At 24.5% G+C, this 27,564-nt stretch overlaps 1 protein-coding gene across 9 annotated transcripts in view; it reads left to right on the forward strand.

Annotated features, from left to right (window-relative positions):
* Positions 1-27,564, forward strand: part of LOC126894728 (leucine-rich repeat-containing protein 4C-like) — a 92,876-nt gene that overhangs the window by 41,751 nt on the left and 23,561 nt on the right. For 3 of the 9 annotated variants that reach the window (XR_007701491.1, XR_007701492.1, XM_050665942.1), the window contains exon 3: positions 25,745-25,864. The exons of 1 other annotated variant lie outside the window; for it this stretch is intronic. The gene's annotated coding sequence lies outside the window, so the exon portion shown is untranslated. Of the gene's footprint in view, positions 1-20,960; positions 21,078-21,105; positions 21,125-21,673; positions 21,807-23,120; positions 23,285-25,744; positions 25,865-25,950; positions 26,987-27,564 lie in introns of those variants that run through there. 5 more of the 9 variants (XM_050665945.1, XM_050665947.1, XM_050665944.1 and 2 more) reach the window with 5 other exon arrangements.

The raw sequence follows: 27,564 nt of genomic DNA on the forward strand, positions 1-27,564 counted from the left end.
AATTTTTTCACTTTTTTTTCTTAAAACTTCCATAACTTTTTGAAGCCGCGACCCCCCTGTGCTGGGTTTTTTTATACTAAAACCTTAGATATTTACCTTTCATTTGATATCATTTTTTTGAAAATTAATCACTTAACCTGCTCACTGGGAGGATTTAAAATAGTAACTTTTTTACAAAAAATAACTTTTTCAACTTAATTTTTGAAAATGTTCCGGAAATACTGCGTCCTTTAAACATATATAAAATTTAAGCTTATTTTATGTACTATAAAATGAAAAAAAAAAATTTGTCCCGACGATCTATCTTCTATACGCAAATGGCTACCATATTGAAAAATATACTATTTTTGTATGATAATTATGGGTTTTGTATTTTATTTTAATAGAAGTTGATGTTGCTTTTGCAATTATCCATCAATTTTTTAAAATTAAACACTATCTACAGATTTGCATCGAAGCGTTTCTTATGATAGTGATTTTAATCACTGTCAGATTAAATCTATACTGGACCCTACTATGCAATGTCTCCACTATGCCGCGACCCCACTGTGCTACCTTTTTTTTTTTTAATTTAGTTAGCATAATAATATAAAGTTTATTACCGTTTATCAATGTTATAGTTTAGGGGGTTAATAGGGAGTTAATCCTCCCTAAAACGAAAAATATTTCTAGCTACTCTGTAATCCTACGTTAAAGTTACATTAACTTAGCATGTTTTAAAATGACTTAAACAAAATTTATAAACGCATAAAATTTCGCGATCTATAACCTTTAAAAAACATTACAAAACCTAGAAAATCATCATCAGAAGCTATTTTTGTTGAAATATCACTAAATTCTTTCATTAGAATACTGGTATGTGCATTAATTTGATACAGTATGATTATTAAGGAAAAGAATTATTTTCTCAAAAACTATTGACAATTTTAGATTTTTATAAAAAGAAAATATTTGTCAGGAATAATTCTACAATGAAGTTAAAAATCTATCTTTTAATTCCTTTGAAAACCTTAAATTTAATTTTCTTAAATGAGAATTATTATTTTTAACTTAATAATATAATAGAAAAAAAATAATTTTGTCACTTTTATTTATATTTTCCTATAGACCGTTCACCTTTAACAGAATTTCAGTACATATAGTGAGATTATGCAGCGTGGGTAGGTACAACTTGTACTGGTGTAATAAAGACTTTGTGAATGTCGGCCACTTAAGCAGGTATTGATGTAGGTCAAAAGCTTTTCCACCAAATATTTTGTTATAACTTGAACTAAATTAATTTATTAATAGTTTAATTCAAATTAATATAATATGCCTAGAGTAATGTAGATAATCTTAATGGATTGTTCTGTAATTTGAAAGTTTTTTGTATATATATTTTGGAATTCCTTGAAAATGAAACATTAATATGTTAATAACAAAATGATATTGTGACAAGTTTATTATATATAAATTGTTTTTATAAAATAAATTTAAAATAATAATGTATTATTGTTGATATTTTCCTTCAGCATATACTTTATCATTATTTTTAAAACAATGGTCGTATTTTTACACATTTCGAAACTAATTACAATTGTAGGAAAAAATTTTATAGAAAGTCTTATTCAACTTTAAGTTAAAAATTATGAAATTATAAAAAAAAAAAAATGTTGTTTTGATGAGAAAAAACTATTATAATCCCACTAGTCATCATATTTGAAGTAATGAAAACAATGATAATTTTATTATGCAATCATTGTGTTTCAGTTTTGAAAAAATTCGGCTGACTAGTCACTCTGGGGTGGCATTTTTCCAGTCTCTCCTAATTACACTCCGTCTGTGTTACTTAACCACTCAATATATTAAAATGTTTTATAAACAGTTCAACGGATAAAAAAAAAATTGAAAGAAAGATATTATGTATTGATTTTAGCTTCGATACGAAGTTGAGAAGGTACTAATTTTACAATGATGTGTTTATTTTTTTTTATTTTATGTGTCTATTACTAATTTTTCTCCCCTTTCACCGAACTAATTTCTGAATTTTTGACTTTATAATGCTATAAATTTTTAAAAAATGAATTTAACAATTGATTATTTAATTATAATAGATTTCTATAACATAGTAGTCAAGGGTTTGACTACCATGCATGTTAAAATTATTTATTTTCAACACAATTTTCGTTATGTCCTGGAACGAGTGCATCCTTCAAATTTATATCAAATTAAAGATTTTGGACTGTACCATATGATAAAAAAAAATTTTCCTAGCCACTGTTATACTATGAGAAACTAGCCGTCAAAGTATAAAAAAATTCACAATTTTTTTTTAATAAAAATATTTTATTTAAAATATGTATTTCTAAAATTAAATATCTTCACAAATAATAGGAGTATAGAATTTGATTTTGTACTAAATTACACATAAAAGTTATATCACTAAAAACAAACCCTTTTATTAATCAGCATAGACCAAAATATATTTTTATAAACCATATTTTTACGCTGATTTCAAACCTGCAATTCGATATTTGTCATCACCACTTTTTTGAATTACTCCTAATTTACTAAAACGAGTATCTTATTATATAATGAAAACTAATATTATAGCAAAAATATTTAACTCCAAAAGCCACAAAAATAACTAAAAAATCACGGATACGTATTTCGGGAACAATGTTAACAATATCATTTTTGTGACTTTTTGGTTAAACATTTTTAATGTATTTTAGTTTTAAATTAATAATATTTTTAATATAGTTTTATTTTTGAATAATATTGGCCACAATAGATCAATTTTTATTATATCTTATTATATAATAGAACATGGAAAAAAACGCTTTTCTAGGAAAATTACTTAGTGTATTCAAAATCTTGTTTTTCAACGAAAGTACTCAGTCACGAGACTCCGGGAAAATTATTGGCGAAGGTCGGAAAGTTTTTGTCGCTCGCCCGCGAGCGTCTTAAAATTTCGACTATTTTTGAGAAATACGCTAGCTGACGTCAGTGTTTTACGACTTAAGGTTTGAAATTTTCACCAGATACGCCCAAAGACATTTCTGAGATATAATAAAAAGATTAATTCAATTAGTTCATTTTTTGCCGCTTTTCGAGCTTTTTTTTTATAACTCCACACGCATGTTTTGAAAAAGGGTATCGTCTCATTTTTGCACTTATATATATATTCTAACACTAAATTTGTATAAAATTAATCAATTAATATTTCTCTTTAATTCATATTTAATACATGTTGTAGCTGTCAACAATGAATTGATTGGATTACATTATTTACTATCTTTTTGTTATAATACTATGTTTGTCATTTTTATATATTATGTTTAGTTTATTAAGTATACAAATATTTCCGCCAATTTCTATTAAATGTGTTTATAATACAAAGTATGTTGATATATTTAATAAGATTTATTGTTTTATATATCTTTTGTTTGAACTTTGGCTTTAGAATCAACTTACTATTCAAATGTTCTTTGAACTTTTTTTTTTATGTCCATGCAGAGTTTATATTAGGATACGGATTTTGCATTTGCGAATGTTGTCAATTTTGTCAAGAAATGTTTTATAAGTTATATATAAATTTCAGCATGGTTATAAGTATATACGCTTGTCCATTCATTATCATACACTGTACAGTATTAACAATCTTATTTATGTCATAGATGATGTATAAGTCTATGAGTTTATCGTAAAATAGGGATCCTTCTATGACAACTATGCTGTCCTTAGTCAAATCACAGTTACCAATTATCTTATTAAAATTGGCTTTTTTACATAGTCCCAGAAATAATAACTTGTCCAATATTTTTATAATTGATCTATAATATTAATACAATTAGAATATAATTAATTATTGAGTATACTAGTATACTAGTATACTCACTTGAAGCAGCACTATCAATATTTTTTAGGAGACTTTTAAAAAATATGGCTCTAATGACTTTTTTTTGATAATCACTTTTAATTTTAGCAAACAAATTTTTATAGCATGTTTACCAAAGTAAAAAAAAAAAAAACCTCTTACAATGATTTCTGAATACATCTCAGTAAATACCTCAGTAACAATCGCCAACCTTATACCCAATATATTTTACTATCTTCTCCTTTTGAATTTTCCTGATTTTAATAATTAAATGTTTAATATATTTTTGTTACACTGATTTTGATGTAATATTTTTTTGCAAAACCTAATTGTGACTAGAATAGTCGGGTACTCCTACCAAAATCAGTGGACTACTTAAAGAGGCATTATGCCAAAGTCGCGTAAGGCTCGTAGGACCTTAGGTCTAGAAAGGAGCCCCAGCTATTTCATATATAAAAATTAATTTAAATTTTTAATGTGATAAAAAAAAATTCGTGAAAATTTTCGATTCAAAATTTATGTTTAACCAAAGTTTATAAATTAACTATTAACAGTAAATTTATGAAAAAATCTCAAAATTTTATTAAAATTATTTATTATATTTTTGTATTTATATTGTAAAAATCATCTCTATGTAACTTTTGGTGTTTAAACAGGTGCTAAATTTGAAGTATTCAAAACTATATTCCGTATAGTAATATCCTATAATATACTGATATTCAGAAATATTTTGTGCCTAGTTTCATATATGATTTCGTCCGCTGTAGTGTTTAACTTCATTTTAACCTATATTTTTTTAGTTATTTTTTATATGTTAATACTCGTTTTTAACTAATTATTACTAATTAGTTAATGGTAATGGTGATAGAAAAAAGATCTAATTGCAGATTTGCATCCGCGCGACAAATTAATCAAGAAAAATACATTTTTAACTCTGATGAAAATTCTTTATAGACCCATTATTCATAATCAACAAACAATAATTTACTGAAAAGATTTGCATTAAAGCCCTCCAATTTTTATACGCGTTTGCTATGGAAATAACGAGGCTAATATTAAAAGAATCACTTGTATACAACAACTTTATAATTTTTATAATTTCTCCATAAAAATCTCAATATTGAATTATTGAATAGCAATTTGTACTAAATGTAATTACTATAATAAGAATAAATTCATATATTTTGATTTAAAATGAAAGAACTACTGATCAGGAAATAGGAGTTTGAGTTGCTTTTGGAATAATGCACCAATTTCTTAAAATTAAACACTATCTACAGATTTGCATTGAAGCGTTTCTTATGATAGTGATTTTAATCTCTGACAGATATCATCTATACTTGTCATAACTATGCCATGTCCTCACTTTGCAGCGATTCTACTGTGCTTGTGTTTTTATTTTGTCTTATCATATTACCAATTTAAAAATAATTTCACCCATTTAAGAAAACTATATTTCTGAAGGGATGAAAAATAATTTCTTACTTCATATCATCGTAGAATTTTTTGAAACAAATATTTTTTCTTTTAAGAATAATTAAAAATGTTCAATAGTTTCTCCAAAATCGATGACTCTGTATATAAATTTAAAAGTATTATACGAAGAGTATTATTATATTGTGTGTAATTACATATGAAGGTAAATATTTATGGTATTTCCTGAAGTTCCATTAGTCTTATTTCATAAAAAAAAATATAATTTCTTATATTATTAATTCTATAAAATATCATTATTTTTGGTCTATTCCAATATCATTCTATTTTTTCACAAGTCGATTCTATTCTATATCTATGTGCCCATATACTTTATTTATATTACTACTCTTTAATAGGTCATGTTTTAAACCCTGTTGTGCTCAATGCACTGCTCATGGTGATGTTTATTTCCTAAGTAATAATCATTACATATCACAATAGTGTAGTGACACGTGACTGACAAGTATCATACAGAATGTTTTATTACAATACTTGGCATTATCTCCATTACTCTTCAATTCAAATTGAGTTTATGAAAAATCTTTATCGTTATTTAAAAGGTGCTATTTTTCAAATTTATTGAATTTACGACATGTAGAAACAGTAAATATGCCGCAACTCGTGTCGTTTTTATTTTAAATTCTACTTATTCAATCCTATCATCACATACAATTTATGCATTTTTAAAATACATAAATATATATTATGTGCGTTATTATTGTTACATTAAACAACTCGACAGGTATAACATAACATAGTTAATAATTCTCGTAATTATATTATATTCGTTGCGATTTCAAACATATTTTCTTCCGAAATTTTCAAGGACGCCCAAATGATATCATCAACTCTCGAATGTTGACTGCATTTAGAAATGATGTTGTAAAGTACTTCATTATATGGAATCGCAATACGATATTGTGCTATAAATTGAAACTGTTACTCTCATCGCCGGCGCATATGCGTAATACAGATTGCCAATAGACGAGGACGCAGTGAAATTGCCTAGCTCTTACGCCGTCGTGTTGTGTGAATAGAATTTTCCATTTCTGAATTTATGTACTACAGTAAAATTGTAACGCACAAGAGGAAGTAAAATATGAGCATCATACGTATACCATTGTGTTGATTTTATACTGAGCATTTTATAACCTTGTTCCAAAGAAATAAAACTTTTCCTTCTTTTATTTATTTATCAAATTCGCGGCGAAAGGAGTAGTTTATCTTTTTTCATAAATTCGTACTACGTAGAACATCATACTTTATATATTTTTTGAATTACAGTTTATTCGATCTTATCAAGTAGACAATATGTAATTGAATCAAACATACGATTTTAGATGCAACTATTGTAGACCATCATCAAAGATAAAGTGAAATATCTATCATTTACCTATCGTAGATAATGTAAATAATAATGTTCAGTAATACACCTAAAAAATGTTATTGACATTTCAATTCTTTTTTATAATTAATTTAATAACGGCATTCCACTGGGTATTTAATAAATCGCCTAACACCTCTGCAGACAGTCGCTTCAATATTTTTTCGGATTTCATTAATTCATTTTCCTACACCTACACAAGTCCATCTCAAAAATAAAATTTTACTTTTACTACATTAATCTTAATTAATTTATGTACTTAACATTAATGAAGACTTACATTTAATTTATAGCAATAAATCATAATTTCTTATCATAAAGTATTTTTGTAGCAACTTTGTTTGTAAATTTTCTTAGTATTTTTAGTTGAACGTAACTCATTACAGAATATAACAAAAATGGAACTCGTAATTATAATTTATAATTTTAAAACATGTGCTTGTAGCTGCGCTTTAATAGAACTAAAAAGCCATTTATAAAATATGATCAGACAATTATACATTTATTATACTTTTAGGATTTTCTATTCTAAACCCGACTGAGTGTGTATAGAGTTTGTGTCATATGTTCACATACTACTATATTATTACATGTTTTATACGTTTGCAATAAATATTTTTAGTTTTATTACAGCTTTAACATGAATGGAGGCATGTAGGGGATTCGGTAATGCATTTCCGACCGCACGTTATACGTTTTTAAACATCACGTTCTCATATACATACACAAAGATTGATGTACAAATGGTTATACATAAATATTCATATAACTAATATATTTAAATATAAATATAGATGTTGTACAGCGATGCAGTTGCCTAGTCAAACGTATTATTTTTAAATCAACCTTACGTGGCGTTAAGTTAGGCCAAAGGTTTCTGTTTTAAAGTGTACATAAATACCATGATAAAAGTAGTTTCATCATATTTTCTTTTGAAATGTAATATATATTGTGCTCGTGTTGAAATATTTTAGTAGTTCACCAGTGTTTTTGAAACAGTTTTTTCTCGAGGTAAATAACTTTATAATAGTCCATGCAACGATTCGCTCAGTCATTTTCTTTCAAATATATGCTACATAAAAGAGTGTTTTTCAATTGTTTCCATGGAACTCTAAAAAAAATAAAGTGAATGTCTTTGGTGATGTTTTACGTATGTATGTAGCATATGATGCAAAATATGTTTCAACATGATGTAATATTTAAAAAGATCTCTTGTTAGATAACATCTTTAATTATAACACAAGTCAGTATATCGTTCACTTGAAGTGGTTAATATGAATTTTAAAACATAAAAATAGTTCATTTTATCTCTAAAAATTGTAAAAATATTTCATCAATATATATAGATTCCTATTTGTAATTTGGTATCATTGATATATGCAATGTAATGTTACGTTAAACAGTTAGTTTATTTACATGAATTTACGAAGAAAAAAAAACCTGACATCTAGTTATTAAAGTAAAAATTAAAGTTTGGGTTTTAATGTTTAAGAAAATCAAATTATAATTCAATAAATTGACAATGGATTATTCCTACAATAAAGGCTGTCCGATAACAGCACATGACATGCTTATGTTATCTCGACAGCTATCTCCTCTGGATTTGAGTCTTTTTAGAAATATCTTACTCATATCTGAACAAATAATTTTTTTTTAATTTTTTTTTTTTGACCTTTTTGTTGTAATCACTTATTGCTTGCAATTGACAGAAATGGTCTTTTCTTACCATTCGAACCGTGACAATTGTATGAACACAGATAAAATGAAAATATTTTTTTGGTATAGAAATATATCTTTGATTCAATTGCAAAATTCTTATTTAATAGACATTCTTTGTGTTTTTATTAGAATAAATCACGTTTTTAAAAATATTATAGAAACTTCAAAATTGTTGGTAACAAATAAAATTAAAAACTTAGAACGTTTTAGTATCAAAATATATACAAATTATGAACAATAATTTATTAATTTATTCCCAAATCTATCAACAACTTTTAATCTACTCAAAAACCTGAATCTCATCTATACAATGTTAAAAAATTACTCCACAAAATTCAAAAGGTTGAATGAATTAATACACCAATATATAAAATCCTCAAATTATTTGGGCTATTTAACTTTAAAGTCAACCTAATTAAATTCAACATGTGAAAAAATACCCTGCAAACGACATAATCATCAACCACCTTATTGGTATTATAGCTATCCACATAATACATACACATCTATACTGACTCCTCTAAAAACATGAAGTAGGCTATCAAACAATATAACAGAGCTCGATTCAAACTCTATTAGTAATTTCACTTTAAAACTAAGTTGAAGTTATCATAACCAATTTTCTTAATCTTAATCAAAACTCATAATATCTAATTATTAGTGATCCTTTAAGCTCCATCGATGCAATGAATAACTCATATACTAAATATTATTTGTTCATTACAAAATTAATGTTTTAACTAAAAATAAGAATATAAATCTTTTATGGGCACCATCATTCAACGGCATAGAAGGCAACGGAAAGACCTATAAATTATCTATATAGGGTGTTCAGTAAGTAAAGAAAAGGTTTTTTTATTGTTCTCATAATTTGTAATAATTGACCTTTTCTTTACTTACTGAACACTCTGTATAATTAATAACCAATCCTGATACAGTAAAAACCAAACATTTCGTTCTTAATGACAATAAGCAGACAGCAACGTCAACAATAACATTTAAAAATAACAAAAAGTAGTGGTAAAAAAATAATAGAACTTGATATAATTTTAACAAGAATTCATATCGGGCATACAAAGAACACCCCATTCATACTATTAGAAAAAAAAAAGACACCCCTTTATGTAACAGTCGAAGGGCTTGGTGTAACAACCATGTAAGTCTATATTTTTTAAAATTCATTAAATTTGTTTTTTCTATATTAAATATCTACACAAATAATAGTAATAAAGAACTCGTTTTTGTATTGAATTACGTAAAAAAATCATATTTATTCAAAGTTACCAAAAATTTATTTTCTGAAAAAGTTGGACTTTTCTAGTTGTTACACCAAACCTTCCAATTGTAAAAAAATAATAACCGTAGCACACATTAATCACGAATGTCGAAAGTATACATTTGAAAAAAACAACAATACTTTACCTTCAAAACGTAAAGAAGCCCTTTGAAGAAAAAATAAACCAAAACTAATAAATTTCCTTGAAAAATTAACCTTATCAATCTATTATAGAAACTTATTGTAATTTAATTCTTTATCTTTATGTAAACTGTCTGACTAATGGTCAAATAGGCCAAAGCCGTTATATCTCAAAACAAAAAAAAAAAAATCATTTATTTCTCAATTATTGTTTTACGAAAAACAAAATTTTAATTTTGTATGTATTTTACAAACTAATTGTACCCCAAACATTCAGTGATAGAGAACATGCGATTTTAACTGAAAATGCGCATATAAATTCAATAAATTATTAATGACAAGTAATAAATATTAACTTCCGGTGCGAAATATTTTATATACGTAAACTATCTTTTTCATTTAGACTTTAACAACTTTGCTTTTGTGTTCAAGTTATGATGTTAATTAAACTCATATTTTATTGTAGCCATTCTGCACAAGTTGTACATTATCTATAATATATATGAATTACCTACTAAAGTTTTCCGTTAAATTTCAGTTTTTAATTATCAACTATTCGTATGTATCGTAATTTATTTTTTAGTGCTAAGCGACAAAATTCTCAACAGCTGTTAAACGCTGCAATTGTTAGCGTTAATAATTTAAGAACATTTTTATTGTTATTAAAAAACTGAACTTTATTCACGTCTGTGTGACACGTATTCTATAATTACAGCATACTTGAAGGTACTAAACAATAATCCCAACGGTCAAAAAAATTACGAATAATTAAAAGTTTGTATTAAAATTTTTAATGAATAGTATTTACATATTAATAATAAATATTTGTTAAATAAAAATAATTTAGTAATGATATTTAATTGATGAGAAAATAAATAGGATTTCCATAATTTGCTAATCATCTTGATTTAACGCCGGGAAAAAAATTGTCAATCGCTTGTGTTTTCAAGAGCATTAATTGTTGTACATTATTAACATTTATCGAATATTTCCTCGCAGTTTTCGATAATATAATTGTTTTAGACGTTTTATAAATGTCAAACGAACAAGTGAGATTATTGTTTAGGTTAGGAATATTTATCACTGAGTTGAGATTGTATGTCGGTAGCAATTATCCGAAAGTTAAGTACGGCTGAAATAAAACTCACTGGCACGTGATTCCAAAATCCTAGCGGCAAAAATAGTTTTACTTTATGTTCATGTGAAAAGATTTTTCATACGCGATAGTCAACGTCATATTTTACACGAATGTAATACAAAACTATTCATAACAGTAATCCACCGGGTATTTGTTTTCTGAAACTCTATGGTCCTATTTAGTAAATTTATTTTTAGACACACAGCTCGCAGTACCTATGACCTGAGATGGCCACCTAAATTGTTGTACGTGTCCGAAATTCTTATCTTGTAACTAATATTGATTTTGATAAGTACACAAAGTTGTCATCGTACATTTCTTAGTTAATGTTATCAACAATGTTTCATATAAAATAAAACAAAATATAAAATTCTACGTATATTGACTTGTGATAATATATAATATAACTAAATTTATCAGAAAGCAGTTATCACTTCTAATGAATTTTTAACTTCAACTTAAAATTAATAGTTATTAAAACTAAAAAACAATATAGTTTAATTTTTAAAGGAAAACACAAACAGAGCATTATTTATTTACAAGTGCTTTATAAACTTTAAACATTGTATTGTTTAACAAATAAATAATAAAATTAGGCCATTTTGGTAAAATTTATATCATTAACAATAATCCAAGGGTAGTTAATAATGCGAACATTTTCATTTAATTATTTTAGTTTATAAACAATACAGTAAAGTATAATGTATTATACAGTATAATATAAGTAATGTACTTAAATCTGGTAATATGTCATTTAACTGGGATTCCTTATTCTACATATATTATGAGCAGCGTATTTTTTTAAGAATAGTTACAGAAACTATAAAATAATTACACTTTTCAATAAATCATCGAACTGACATTCATATTATATTCCACTTTTTTTTTTATGTGAATTGGTGCAAATAATTTTTACACCATAAAAAGCTATATAAAAGTGTCCCTGGAGTATTCAATATTGATACAACCAATTGATAAGTGGTATATTTATAGTGCTGTTGACTTTATCATAATACATCAGTTATTCTCCAAAATGGTAACCATCTTATAAAATATAGTCAAATAACGTCTTAAAAATATTATTAAAATCTTAAAATAATAATTCTCATCATAACTATTTAAAAAAAGTATTATATCTAAACTATTTAAAGTACATTACAAATCAACGAATTAATTGATAAAATAGTTAGTTAACTAGAAATATTAATATTTTTTAAACTTTTTATAAAGCAGATTTATCAAGTATATCAATATTTGTAATTATATGAAAATCCTTTTTTGGGAATGTATTGGTGTTATCTTTTTATTGTTAAATAATGAGCATTACATTCAAATAATATTGTTTGCGGTTAAAAAAAAGTTCAAGAAAGTCGATTAACACCTTTAACGTTTAATTTTATTCAATAATAAAATTGTGAATGGTTGTATCAGTTGAATGGTTTGTTAATTACTATTACGTCTTATGTAGAATTTAAAGAAAATTAATTTTGATTTTACGATTAATAAACTATTAAATTATTTAAAAATTGTAAAAATGACAACTTTTTTTATTAATTAACATTTTTATTAAAAGCATATTATATCATGTCATAACATAATATTGCTTATTATTTTATAATTAATATATATAATTATTGAATTATTCTAGTGAAATTTATCAGAGTAAAATATAATTTAAATACATACATTTATGCAAAAAATTAAGCACACTATAAAAGAAATATTACAATGTTTATACTTACTCTGACCTGTTTTCTTAGTTATTTCATACTTTTTTGGTGGTTATACCACTTGTGTCAATTTAATAAACTTTTTTAGAGCTATTGAAATCATCATTTTTTATTGTAAGTGAATGAAATAACATTCGTTGAACATACTCATAAAAATCACATTATGAGCCAATTTCAGAAAATTTTTTAAAAATGATATGGTAATTCAATAAAGAGCCCATTATCTCTATTGAACCGTGTACGCTATAGAGGAACTCATTAAAATATAAACTCATTCTTTAGATATTAAATCGTAATATAATTCATTAATGTTTATTTATTAAATCGCAATTTTGTAAACCATGAAACTTGAAGATTTTTGCTCTTTTTAAATATATCAATTTAATGATATCCGTTTTCATCATAACCTGCAAAATTAATATTAAAAATGAGTTTTAAAATCAAAATAGCTAACGAGAGTATCCTTAGCTGAAATATTTTTATGCTCGTAAATGATCCGTGAAAACAATACAAAACTGAACATTACTCGACATGTATCAAAAGACAACAAAATTCGACTATAAACAAGGGCTGATGTTTAACGAATATTATTTTTAAGGGTTGACAACTGTATTTTACCGAATTTGGTTGGATACCCATAGAAAAAGCAAAAAGTAACCGCTTTACAACTCTCTTTCCGTTTATATTCTTTTGTTTATAGAATATTTATACTATTTATATCCATTTGTTTGTCTCTTTATACATTGCATTTACTTTATGTTTGTCCACTAACTGCTCACTTGAACAATATAATTCGAGGTATGCTACAAAACTATAACGGTTGATGCCAAATATAACCGCGTATACCCTTTTCTTGGATCCATTATCATTTTATCCATAATTTTAATACACCTTTTATTTCAATAAAAAATACTCTTCATATAATAACAAACAATGATAAATTTATCATACGTTTGTGTAAAATCATCATAAGCAGTTGTAATTGACATAATAGTAGATTACTGTGGTACTTTTTTTTTTATGATATAGTTATTTTCTCCAGAAAATTTAAAATTACATATTATTTATTTTCAATTATTCTCGTGTTCTCACAAAATATCATACTTTTATGTTCTTTAAATACATGTGCTGTTTAAAATTGCATAGAATTATTATAAAATGTAGGTTATTACAGAGATATAGTAAAAATGATGACTTACTTATTAATTGATGTTTTACTAAATTATAGAAGCAAAAAATAATAAAAATATACACAACTGTAATGTTGCTTTGAAATTTCATTGATTTACCCTAAAAATCACTATTTTCTGATGCAATATTGACATTAAGAATATTTTAACGATAAAAAGCTGTACAATATTCTATTGGGTATTTTTAATTTGAATATTATAAATTATGTTCTAATTTTAATTTATTCATTCTTCAAAAAATTAATTTAAACAATTGGATATTTTTTTTATAAAAAAAAAAAAAAACTAAAAATTGCTATTTTAAAATGTTGAAAAAAAAACAACATATATTTATTTTACTTTTACGATTAGTGATAAATAATAAAAAATATAATTTAAACATTAACTATGTGGCAATTAAAAAAAAAACGATAAAATGATAATTATATCGAAAGTTTTAAGCTTTGTTAATTAGATCTAAGACACTTTATATATGAAAAAATTCCAAAAGCTTAAATATCAGTTTTTAACTTTTACGCCATACAATTATAGTACATCCATAACTTAGAATACTTTCATAAATCAATCACAAATACTTTAATATTTTCTTTATATATTTACTGATTTAACAATTAGTTGCATTCTCTTAAATAAATATTTAAACAATGAAATTGATTTTATAAGCGTATTCTCTTATTCCCGACTTCCTTTATTTGTCTATAAGATTACAATATAAGCATTTGCAACTAATATATTAATAACATTTAGCTGAACAAACATCAACCATTACATTACACTTAACCATTACATTTATAATGTTTCTTGTGTACTACTCGTGTATCTTTTAAACTCTTGCACTAAAAAAGTATTAACTTATCATCTTTAAATTATATAACATTAAAATGTTTATTTTTAAATATAAAATTGACAATCATATATACAGGGTGGCCCACCACTCACTGACAACTTAAATAACTTTTGATCCAGTTAATATTTTTAGCTGATTTTTTTTTTAAATAATAGTTATACGTTAGGTCTATAGCTATATCTCAATAATTAATTTTTTTACATTTTATTAAAAATATTAATTATTTTTAAATTTTAAATAAAATGTAAAAAAAAAATCTAAGATAGCTATTTTGTAGAGTAGAATTTAAGAAAAATTTTAGTAAAAAAATATCTTATTAATATTCAGTAGTAAATATTCTGTAGCGTTTTGAAGTTTGTGAAAATTTGAATTTTCATGTACTATTTTACGGTATTAAACATTGAAATACGTATTGAGAAAAGGACAGAAGAAAACGCTATCTTTTCAATATACTTTTGAATGAGAGTGATAAGTAATAATTGCCTTATCTAATTTCTTATCATGGTATTTATGCCAAGTTTGTAATGTATACACACTATCATCATATGTATACACAGTAATCATGAAAAGATAGCGTTTTCTTCTGTCCTTTTCTCAATACGTATTTCAATGTTTAATACCGTAAAATAGTACATGAAAATTCAAATTTTCACAAACTTCAAAACGCTACAGAATATTTACTACTGAATATTAATAAGATATTTTTTTACTAAAATTTTTCTTAAATTCTACTCTACAAAATAGCTATCTTAGATTTTTTTTTTACATTTTATTTAAAATTTAAAAATAATTAATATTTTTAATAAAATGTAAAAAAATTAATTATTGAGATATAGCTATAGACCTAACGTATAACTATTATTTAAAAAAAAAATCAGCTAAAAATATTTACTGGATCAAAAGTTATTTAAGTTGTCAGTGAGTGGTGGGCCACCCTGTATATAGTTTCTTACTTGAATTTATAACTACTAATACTTGATTAATAACTTGTTATTAATCATAAAATTATCGTAATTTTAATTATATTGTTATAATATAATACTAAATACTATAACACTATAATTACTATATTATATAGTAGTTGTAGTATATTATAAATCCACCAAAACAATATTTGAACATTTTTTTAACAAAAAGTATAATTTAATTGAAAAAATATAAATATAGTATTTTTGAAAGGTTATTTGAAAATATTTTACAATTAATTAATTCAACTAATTTTATAATGACCAAAATTCAATATGTATTTTTTTAATTATTATGACTGATATAGTGTTAAGTACGTGATTAATGCCATGTTTATACATTCTCTAGGGCGCAGCGTATTCATCCCTCTTTACACTTTATAAATGTAGTTAAGGTTTTTTCTTTTGAAAATTCTATTTTGACAAAAAAGTTTCTCTTAATGTTTGTTTTGGACAATAGGTCGTTTCTTTTTTTCAGCCATTTTTAAGTATATACATTAAACCGATTTTTTTCGCTTTTAAACCGGCTACCTGTCAACACTCGTGTCACTCTCTAATCGGATTGCTTTATACTTCCTTGTTTGCTCTCTATTCTCACACTATCATCCCTAGTTTTCATCTGGGAGCTCCTAAATAATAAACGATGACGGCAAAGTTTCTCCACTTCAGCAAATTCTACAACATTACGCGTCGTATGCATTTAGAAATACAAACGTCTGCTAAAATGATTAATTAAATGTTTTAAGAGAATTAAGTGTCTTATGTTGTAATTCTCTACATGCGTTTAATGTACACTTTACGGGAGCCATCTTGTTTAGTTGAATATAGAAAATATCATCTCGGTCCAAATAATATAAGTATCCACGTATGACTGCCGCTAAAAAGAGACCGGATACGAAAATTCAAATTTATCTTAATTAAATTTTCATTCACATTCAATTATTCAATCTTTCAACCGGAAATTTCTATACATAATATATATATTATTTTTATTATCATTATAATAAAAAATATTTAATATATTTTCATATTTTTATTCTTCGATATAATTTTGTTTACTTAAATTATTGAAATTGTGTTCGTTTTATATAATTTCTTGAATTTTATAACTGTGTTAAAATATAGACTTATCTACCAAAAATTGTTGCTTAAAAATAGAGCATAATTAATGAAAGAGGAATGAATAAAAAGTAAATCTTGATTCTAAATATTTAACTGTTACTAATTTCTCTGGTTATAATTTATTATTAGAAAAACATATTGAAGTCAATTAGATGAGTATTACTGTTCTATAAATCATCATTAGAATCGAGAACGTATAATTAAGAGCTAGACTAAATGCAAATGAAAATCAAAATTATATATTAGGGGCAAATACCATCAAAAGGTCTTTAACGACCAACCCAATTCATACCATTTAAATTATAGAACATAACGGAGTATTTACATTTTTTGAAAGATTTCTTCTAATGATTTTAGTTGTTGAAGTTGTTTTATATACAAAACTTGATTAAAATAGTATTCCTGTATTAAATTCAACCATTTTCATTTTAGTTTACATACTTAATCAATCAAATTTTATTTTTATGTTTTTACATAAATCTAACACATAAAACACCGATATACGACAACTCGCACTATTTGCAACGAACAATGTCGGTAAGATAATATTATTTATAAGTAACATATTTGATATGGTCAAAAGAGAATTGTCAGTACTCTATAATATGGAACGTGCTCAGCTCACATAAATACGGTGGCACACTAAGCTTACTATCAAAAGATTTCATAATAAAAAATGATGATATACCTGAGAAATGTCAGGGTTGTTTATATAAAATAATTTTTTTTGAAAACTTATTCTATTAGATTTTATGTCCAATTGTATTACTTGTATACATGCGGAGTACTTTTCAGCTATTTACTTTACAGTCTGAAAGTTAAACTTTAAATTAGAGCTTTATTCGACTACGACAAAATATAACTAGTTTAAATGATAATACTTCATAGGTTAAATTGAAAATAAATCAAAATATTAAAAAAAAGTAGTGTCTCTCAAAGAATGTTTCATTATTTTTATTATTTTTTTGTTAAATAAAAGTTATTTCTAACGGGTTTTGTTTTTATTTTTATTTTGCACAAAATACACTTCAATCGTTTACACAACTAGCAGAGAGGTCTTTGAAATCTATTTTGTTATATAGGGTTATTTATTATGTATACCTTCCCCCTTTTTTTTCATAAAAATGTATAGAACTATTTGAATTTGATTTATTTTTATAAATCATTATAATTACAAAGTCTGTTGTAAAAAAAATTGTTTTTAATGGTCAATTTTAGAAGTAAATTTAAAAATTAAATAGAAACCTATTTTTATTTGTTTAATTTTAATAATGAATTATTTAAAGAAAATATTGACTGGTCGTTAACCAGTTTTATAATATTACTTTTAGAATTAATTTAATTTTTAGTTATAGGCAAGAGGGATACACAACGTTGGAGAATTCTTATCTGTGCGCCATACTAAAAATAGAGCGTCGTTAAACACTCACCTTTTCTTAATTTTCAAATGCTAATATCTTAAATATGGTGCTTAGAAAGTAATAATACAAAACTAGTCATCGACCAGCCAAAATTTTATTTAGACCATTCTGCATGTAATAGTAAAATAATAATAATAATAATAGGTTCCCATATAACTTTCGAAAGTTCGATAATGATTTATAAAAATTAATCAAATTTAAATCTATACATTTTTATGGAAATATCGTTTTTAACGAAAATAAAGGGGAGTAGTAAGCTTAATAAATTACTCTATAGATAGTATGAACCTATTGCGACGTCATAGTGTTTTTATTAGTTTTACCTTATCATCTCATCTTTGCATTCTGATGTTTGATAACGCTGTAATTCTCACAGTACCAAACATATATTAATCATAATACTGGTACCAAAATGTTATTAAATAATATATGTATTAATTTTTTTTTTTGTTATAATCAATGTTGATCAATAATTTATTGATATTACATGGAATTTTAAAGGCGATTGAATAAAAGTTATACTATAAATTATTATAATTAAATAAAATCAAAACTTAATCTTCATCCTAATAACCTTTCAGTATAATATATTGGATGATATTTTCTATGTACAAGGAACATTATTAGGATTTTTTAGAGAAATTTGGTATTAATATACTTGGATAAAAAGGTCGCATTAATATAATTGAAATTCAGTTTTATTTTTATAATAGTAGTATTTTCATAGTTAAGTGAAACAACATAGACATCTTTACATCTTACTACTAATTTATATAACAGAGCAGCTGAGGATGACGTATAAGTATAATAAACAGAGTATAATGAAAGTAATGTAAGTATGGAACAATAGTGTTGTAATAGAAATCACCTGTAAAGTAGTGAGAAGGTAAAGCCAGTTTAAATCCATTTATGAGCAAGACAAAAAGCTCAGAAGATAAATGGTCACCTCATGAAATCTCTGATGACACATTTATAACATGTGAAATAAACCCATGTAATTTAACCGTTAAGAGTTTCTCCAGTTTAAATAAGATTAAATATCTCTTAAATCTCCATTGAGCTATTCTCTTTATCTAAAACACAGCGATAAACTACTTGAGGTATCATTTTAATAAAACAAATTAGATATCTTGCAATAAAAGATTATTGTTAAACTAAAGTGTACCTAAGTTAATATTTTAAGATTATACGACTTTATAATAACTTCACACTATAATTAAATAAGTTATATATTTGTCGTACTGCTCTTATAATATTATATATAATGTAGTATTTCAATGCTCACTACTATTTACTCTACTTTTTTTTAGTAAATCAATAGGTAGAGCCTACTTCAAAAGGTTGGGATAAAGTCTATGGAGATGGTAAAGATAACAGTTATAGTATTTTCAATTTAATCAATACACACTAAAATTGTTTCTTTTTGTGGACAATATAGTAAAATAGATAAGTGAAAGCTTAATGTGTAAACATTTTACTAGTCATAGTACACGATTTCGCTAAGGTATCGATTCAGTTTTGTGGAAAAATCACAATTTTTATTTTTCAGCCTATTATATCTAGTGAATCATAGATACATACTTAAACTTAAAATAACATTGAAATTCTTACTAAATTCACCACGAAATATTTACTTGTTAATGACGCTTGGTAGACGTATAAAATAAAGTGACCTTGTTACAGTAAAATGTCCTTCACTTTCATATGATTATAAAAATAATTTCTTCTCGTTTTAAGGAGTCGCAAACTTAGATCAATAATCTTTGTTTAAATTTTTCATTTTAACGTATGTTCTAAACTTTTAAATTACATATAAACTATGAAATTCTTATAGAAAAAACCAATGTTACTCTACTAATACTACCAAAAAATGATACAATAATAATTACAAAAGAAATATCTATTATATAATATAAAATAGAGCAAATTATGTTAATCGTCTAAAATACTTTTTTTAACGTTAATTGCATAAAACGTTATTTAGGTTATAATCTGTATACTTATAAAATATATTTCTCTTTTCCACTAGCAATCAATAATATTTCTGCTTTGAGGGCTGGAATTATTTTAACAAATTCTTAAGCCTAAAAATACTTGACATGTTTAAATTGAATGAACTGAAAAATAACAAATGTTTTTGCTATGGTACAGATTTTAATTTAGTTTGAAAATAGTGCGCTCGTTGGATCATATTATTTTGTGTTTATAGTAAAATTTTGTTATTTTGTGAACAATGAATTTCATAAAATGATGGGACAGTCTACTGTTACTACATGGGTAAATCGAAGTAAAAAAAATAAAATGAATAGCGTACATGAATGGTGGTAATAATTATGATTCAAGCTATTGTTTATGAAAAGACTGTTAGAGCTTAATGTGGCACGACACTACCGAAATATTGCGGCAGCTTTTGATTCATGATACTACAATAATAACTGGATTTTAATATGAATATGTTATTTCCGGTCTACAGCAAAAACACCAGGGGATGCGTGTATGCATATGCATACATGTTATATATGTAATATTAATTACCGCATATGTACGATAGTAAAACCAATATTGTATCATGCCAACGTTATCAAAAACACAGGTTGACTATTAATCTGTAAGCTCAGAGTTTAATCATTTAACTAAATTCAAAACGATTAATTCGTATATAAAGTATGCTTAGGCATTTCAAATTTTACTTTTAAGTTAATATAAAAACGATTCAATGTTCATTTTTCAATAATTGAAATTAATTTTATATTTGCTGTCATTTATCAGTTTTATTTAGTCAAACCAGCTTCACGCTCATTAATTTATAGTAAGTCAACATTATTATCCCTCATCTTTTTTAAACATATTTTATCCGTAAGTATCCATAAAAAATAAGAGTAAACTAGTATTTCATTAGATTAGTCATTTAAACATTGAACATTTATTCAAACCAATAACTCTATCGTATGGTAACATTTAAAAACAAATAAAAATCTACAAGTATTTAAATACTATAATTTTCAAAAGTTTTGCTAAAATTTACAGTTTAATTAATGGTAATCTTTTAAGCACTTCCATAAATAGCTCGTTAATTTTTTTTACTAAATATCCAGTTAAGCTTCGTAAATATTTTATCGACTAACTACATGTGTTTAATGAATTTCACTAAGCAAATACAATATGAAAGATTTTGGAGTTCAAAATGTTTAAAACAAGTGTTATTTTGGAAATTTGTTTATCGAAATTATAAAAATTAATGGCTTTTTATAATGAAAATTATATTTTTAATTAAATTTTTTATTACTATTTCATACAGTTGTTTATATGGTTTCGTATGTACACATAAATAAGTTTACCTTACATAAAAACATGTATTTGTTTAACAAGCTTTTTATGCGTTTATACATACATATATTTTTTTATACCAAGTCTGGATTTTCAAATTTTTTTTTTTAAATATTTTTTGTGATAAAATTGTACTTTAATCATTTAATAGTGTGTTTCTTACAATGCAATACTCAATTAAACAGAATTAACTAGTTCTTATGGCACTTGAGTAAGTACATTAATAAACGTATTTATAAAACTTAAGTTAAAATTCTTAAAATGACATAAATCAACTGTTTACAAACTTAAATTTTCCCTGCGAATTTTCAAGGAAACTTTAATTAACACTTATATAAACATTTTCAAGCAAAATAAAACAACATAACTTATTTCTATAGCTAACGTAAAAGTAATTTTTTCTTTTTTCTTGTTGAAATATCAAATACCAAATTTAATTACAAAACTCAAAACTAATGATTGGATTTTTTTAATTTAAGAATTATAATGCCAAATTTAACTACAGAGTAACTTTTAAAAAAAACTAATGAAAAAAATAATTACGTCATATTTATCATTTATGAGTTATGAAAAACAAGAAAAAAACATTTATTAATAATTAAAAGTAAAAAATTATAATTTACCTCCGAAACAATTTTGATATAAGAAATTACTATTTAAAAAATCTTTATTTATATCAAGTTAAATTTAAATGAAACATTTAAAGTTTAATTTTATGTAAAAATTTTTTATAAAATTCATAAGATCCAATTCAGTAATTTTGAATTAAAATCACATGATTTCATAACTAAATATTTCTAAAATATTTTAGTATTTAATTTCTTTTAGAAAAATAAACCAATTTTCATAGCAATAGTAATAAAGTCAAAATGTCTTTAATTGAGTAACTTTTTTACTTTCAAATTGTCCTGAAAATACACATTACAGATTAATTCAAGTATATTGTAATGTTATATTTATGTTACATTGGAAATAATTGCAATAATTCAACAATTTGTAAATGAACGATTAAATTCATTCGATTAATTGAACTTGTAGGTCGTTTTTGAGTTGTGCAATACAATTTATTTCAATTATACAAAGCCATTTTTTTTAACAATAAATAACGTAGGTTCAAACCGTGATCAAAAAGTTTAAGCGATTACTCTATGGGGTTTGAGCTGGTTACAAATAAAATTAGCAATGTTGCTAAGCCTAGCTAGTGAAACAAGGTAGTTAAGATAAGTTTAATAAAACTATAAAATTATTTTAAGTAAGAGGATCCACTCTATTTCATATGATTTTTATAGGCGTATGAGTAGTAATTTAGATTAAAAAATCGTACAAATTATCTAAAATATTCAATGAATTAACCATGAAAGTTGTCTCATTAATTTTTCTTGTTAATAATTTTTAAAAATTAAATATTATTCGTTATTCTTTTAAGATAGCTTATGTTTTATATAATCATTTTAGTACTCATAATTGATAGATAATATTTAAAAAACCATAATAATATGTGATATTTATTGCTTATTGTTTACAGAAATAAAATCGATAAACAACAACCACGCTTAAAATGATGTATATAGTAGTAGCACTTGACAGAAAATCAAAAGTTTTTCGAAACAATGGGTAAAAGAAGAAAAGTAAACTTTGTATAAAAAGGGTAAACAATGAAAATCAAAAAACATTCTGGAAATATTGATGGTGAACCACTTATAGTAGTTTTTTTGTGAATAGCTGTAAAATAATCAGACCATCCAATTCTTTTTACACCATAACAGTTGTATGTTTGAAAGTCACTTAAAGTCCTCTTTTTAAAAACTATTCATTTTGAAATACAAAAATGTTCTACTTGTCTAAAATGAATATCGTATATCATTCAAAACTATTGTAGTTATTTAGATACTCAACTTTCTATTTTTATTCCATAACAAAATAAGTATAAGTATATTTACTCTGTATATTACATTTAAAAATGGCTATAATACGCATATTCATAAAGGTCAATATTTTCTTGGGAATATAAAATATGTTTAAAATACTTATTTATTGTTGAAAGTGTATAAAAACTCATGTCAAGTGTGTTAGACAAGACACTATGTCACATTTAGTAAACGATTAATCAAATTAATAAATGTGTCAAGTCAAAATATGGGGTGAATTTCGATGGAAATATCGTAAATCAACTATTAAACATGGGTTTACTATTAACCAAGTTCTAAAGTCCGTTTGTGTTAACTGTAAACGCATTTAACTTGTGAAACAAACTTGTTTTTCCATGAAGATGTATGAAAATTCTGAACAACTCATTTCCGTCCTTAAGATTATGTTAATAACAATGTCTGTTTCACATAATAAATGTATATTTGAAACAGGAACATGTACATGACAATGTATATAACTTAAAAATTATAAATCAATACATCAAATATTTATAAGACTAAATTAAGTATTATGAATAGTATAACTGCGCTCACCGAATGTCACCGACAAAATAACCTTATTATATATTTTGAAATATAATTGTTTGTGGAAAAAAATGTTTTCTTTAATTAATTTAAAACAAAATTATTTAAATAATATTGTTTCACCATTTAAATATATTTAACAAAAACATTTATTTTCAATATCTAGGATCAATTTTTAAATTATACCAAAAAATATTTTCACGGTGATTTAAAGATTATTAAATTTTTAATTATTATAATTTATGTTACTTTTTGTAAATTTCTACTAAAGTATAAATTTAACTCTTATAAAGTATGTAAATTACATAACATTCACAATGCTGCAGAATGGTTAATTTTTGAGATTTTTTTATGAAAAATTAATTTTCTACTACCATCCTTAATTTATATAAACTTTCGGTTTTCAAAAGGTAATCCCAATATTTTTTATATCAGATTTATTCGATTTGAAGAAAAATGTTTTATATTATTTGATTTTCAACGAGTTACAGATTCAGGGGTGATTCAGAAAAAGCGTACTTGCTTTTAAAAGACAGTATCTTTATTGGGTCATCAATTGATAAGTACTACCGGTTCATAAATTCATGAAAGAATGTGCAGTTTATCGTATTTCTAAAAACCTGTAGCTTTTATCGATATACGACGAGATAATATCTTATAAAATAAGTACAGTTTTTTCCCACCCCTAAACAGCTGTAATTTTTCAAAAATCGAATAATATAAAAAAATTGTTTAAACAAACATTTTATTAAATTGAACAAATCGGTGAGATAAAAAGTTGGTTTGTTTTTTGAAAATCAAAAGTTGATACTAGTTTAGTGTATAAATAATATTAGTAGAATTTAATATTCCCTATAAGGCTCAACAAAGAACCATTTTTGTTAAAAAAGTAAATTACTTAAGGATTGTATTTAAAATTATTTTGATTTGTTAATTTTTGAAAAAGTTAGTGTTAGTTATTAAATGGTAGTTTTAAAAAATAAAAGTGACAAAAAATTCGAAAATTTAAAATTGTAATTTTTTGAAGATTTCCCATATTTATGGGGAACTAGGGAAAAATTCTCAATTTTTTAGAGTAATGTCTTCAACTAGATACGATTAGTGATATTTTGACGTATCTTTGAGAAAAATCGGTCCATTGGAACTGAGAAAAAGTATTGACAGACACAAAAAAATAAAAATTAACACACCATGTTAAAATTAATACCTTCTCAGCTTCACAACGAAGCTAAAAGTAAAATAATGATTACCTTAATATTTTTGAAGTTATTTTGTGAGGCCTAATTAAGGAATTATCTTATGTACAAGTTATAGAACTTTTTGGTTTTCGTGTCTTAAATTGCTAAAAATTTAACAACATTTAGTTAAACTTCTTCTTCTTCTTCTATTCTTCATCGTCTTAATTCCAAATACTTGGGGTCGGCCATACAACATTTAGTTAACATTTTCAGTTAAGAATTATGAATATTATTTCATTTTTGTAAAATTTTTAATTATATATTTTATTATACTACTAACATTCACATTAACTTCATTTATTACACTGAATTGTACGCTTTTATATTTAAAATTATATTTTATCGAGTATGACGTTTCGGATGATGGATAGTATAATATTTAAATTTAACTTTAATATGTATCTTATTTCTTATACATTTTATAAAATTTAATACTTAGTTCGTGTTTTGATTTTCAGTACTTTTGGTAAAAAAGTTTTAAACTATGAACAAAAAAACAAATACTTGAACATGAAACAAGCGACAGTAACAAGAAGATTCTATAAGCTGAAGAAAAATTCAAAAAGTACAGATTATAAGTGAGTTTGTGTTTATGTTCTAAGATTATTCTAATTTAAAAATTTACAATAATTAATCTTATCATTTTCCTTTGTGTAATTTGAAGTTTTAAACAATTATCATAATAATGTTATCAACACTCAAGAAGTTTATTAATTTTCTAATTACACAGTGTTTTTGATTGGCAAAAATCTTGACTGTACAATTAATGTGTAAAATTGAATGTATTAAGTAATCAATTCATTTTAATAAAAAAATCAAGTGTCATTGTAATTTGTAATAAATACAGCGATAACTATTATATGTACTAAATATTATACCATGGTGTTAAATGAATAAAAATTACTAGGGAATTTAACGATGTCGCATCAAAGTCTATAATCATTTCTTTATAAGTACTACATCGTTTAAACCAATTGAATGCTAGTACGTGCTGCATTAACCAGAAATAGCACAAGCTATTATATATTGGTCAAATATTTACTTCACAGTTTTAACACTTTTTTTTTTGTTTTATAAGCTTATATGAATAAAGCGTATTGTATTGAGTTTATATTTGCTTAAAATATTTGCACAGCTTAGAGTAAAGAGTAAAAACGGACGAGTACGTGATGGAAATTATACATATGAGGTTACAATATTTGAAATCCAATCGCTGTATAAAAGATACCAAATAATCCTGAATAGGTAACAAAATTAAAGAGTAAAAATGTATAAAAAGCCCTTGTTTCTATTCTTTTATAGGCACAATAGTAACCCTATCATAACTGCTACACGTGGGAATGGAGTATTATGTTAAACTTCAAGCTAAAAGTGAAACGAATTTCTAAAAACATTTTATCAGCATTTTTATAAAAACCGTTTAGGTTACATGATTGTTATAGATGTTGAATATATAAGCGAGCACAGAGTATTAAATATGTATTACACACACACGTATATATTAAAATTTGTGAGTGTATAGGTAAGTAATGCAAGTGATGTTTGAGAAAAGCCTTAAAATGCATCACGTCTCATCATTGTGCAAAATTTTCTTTTCGAAACACTTTTAGCTTCAATGGAGAGTTAAGAAGGTATTGGTTTTACGATAATGTTTTTTTTATATGTTAAAGGTTAAGCGAAGCCTTAAAAGCAAAATAGTGTTTTTATTATAGCACTGAATAATGTATGACAAATGTATTAAAACTTTTGTAAAAATAATTGATGACATATTTACAAGAAACACGACATTACAAGGAATTCAATAGTTTTTAATTTTAATGAACTCTTCTTATAAGTAATTAAATATTAACAGGACTACAACAAAAGTAGTTATTGTTATCACTATTATCAATTAATAGGATAATTAAGTTACTATCATAGAATTATCTTCAAATTTCATTGTTACTATAAAAAAAATTTTTAACGTTATAAAATTATGAAAACAATGCTTGAAAGCGATTATAGGTTTGATATAAGTAATAGTCCATCGTAAAACATACTGTCCATTTATAAGTCAGGAATTTTAAAAAAAATTCATTTCGGATCTTGTGAAATACTTCAATATTTTAAAAATTTATTGAAAAATATTTTATTTAATTAAGAAGAACTTTATAAAACTATTCCAAGTTTAAATACTTATAATATACGTCTTATCACAGCAATAATTGTATTAAATTTTAATGTTGGTAACATAACTTTGTTTGAGTTATGACTCCGTTATATGAATCATTTTTAAGAG

Source organism: Daktulosphaira vitifoliae, unplaced genomic scaffold, assembly GCF_025091365.1.
Source record: "Daktulosphaira vitifoliae isolate Bord-2020 unplaced genomic scaffold, ASM2509136v1 Scaffold_1, whole genome shotgun sequence".
Lineage (NCBI taxonomy): Eukaryota > Metazoa > Arthropoda > Insecta > Hemiptera > Phylloxeridae > Daktulosphaira > Daktulosphaira vitifoliae.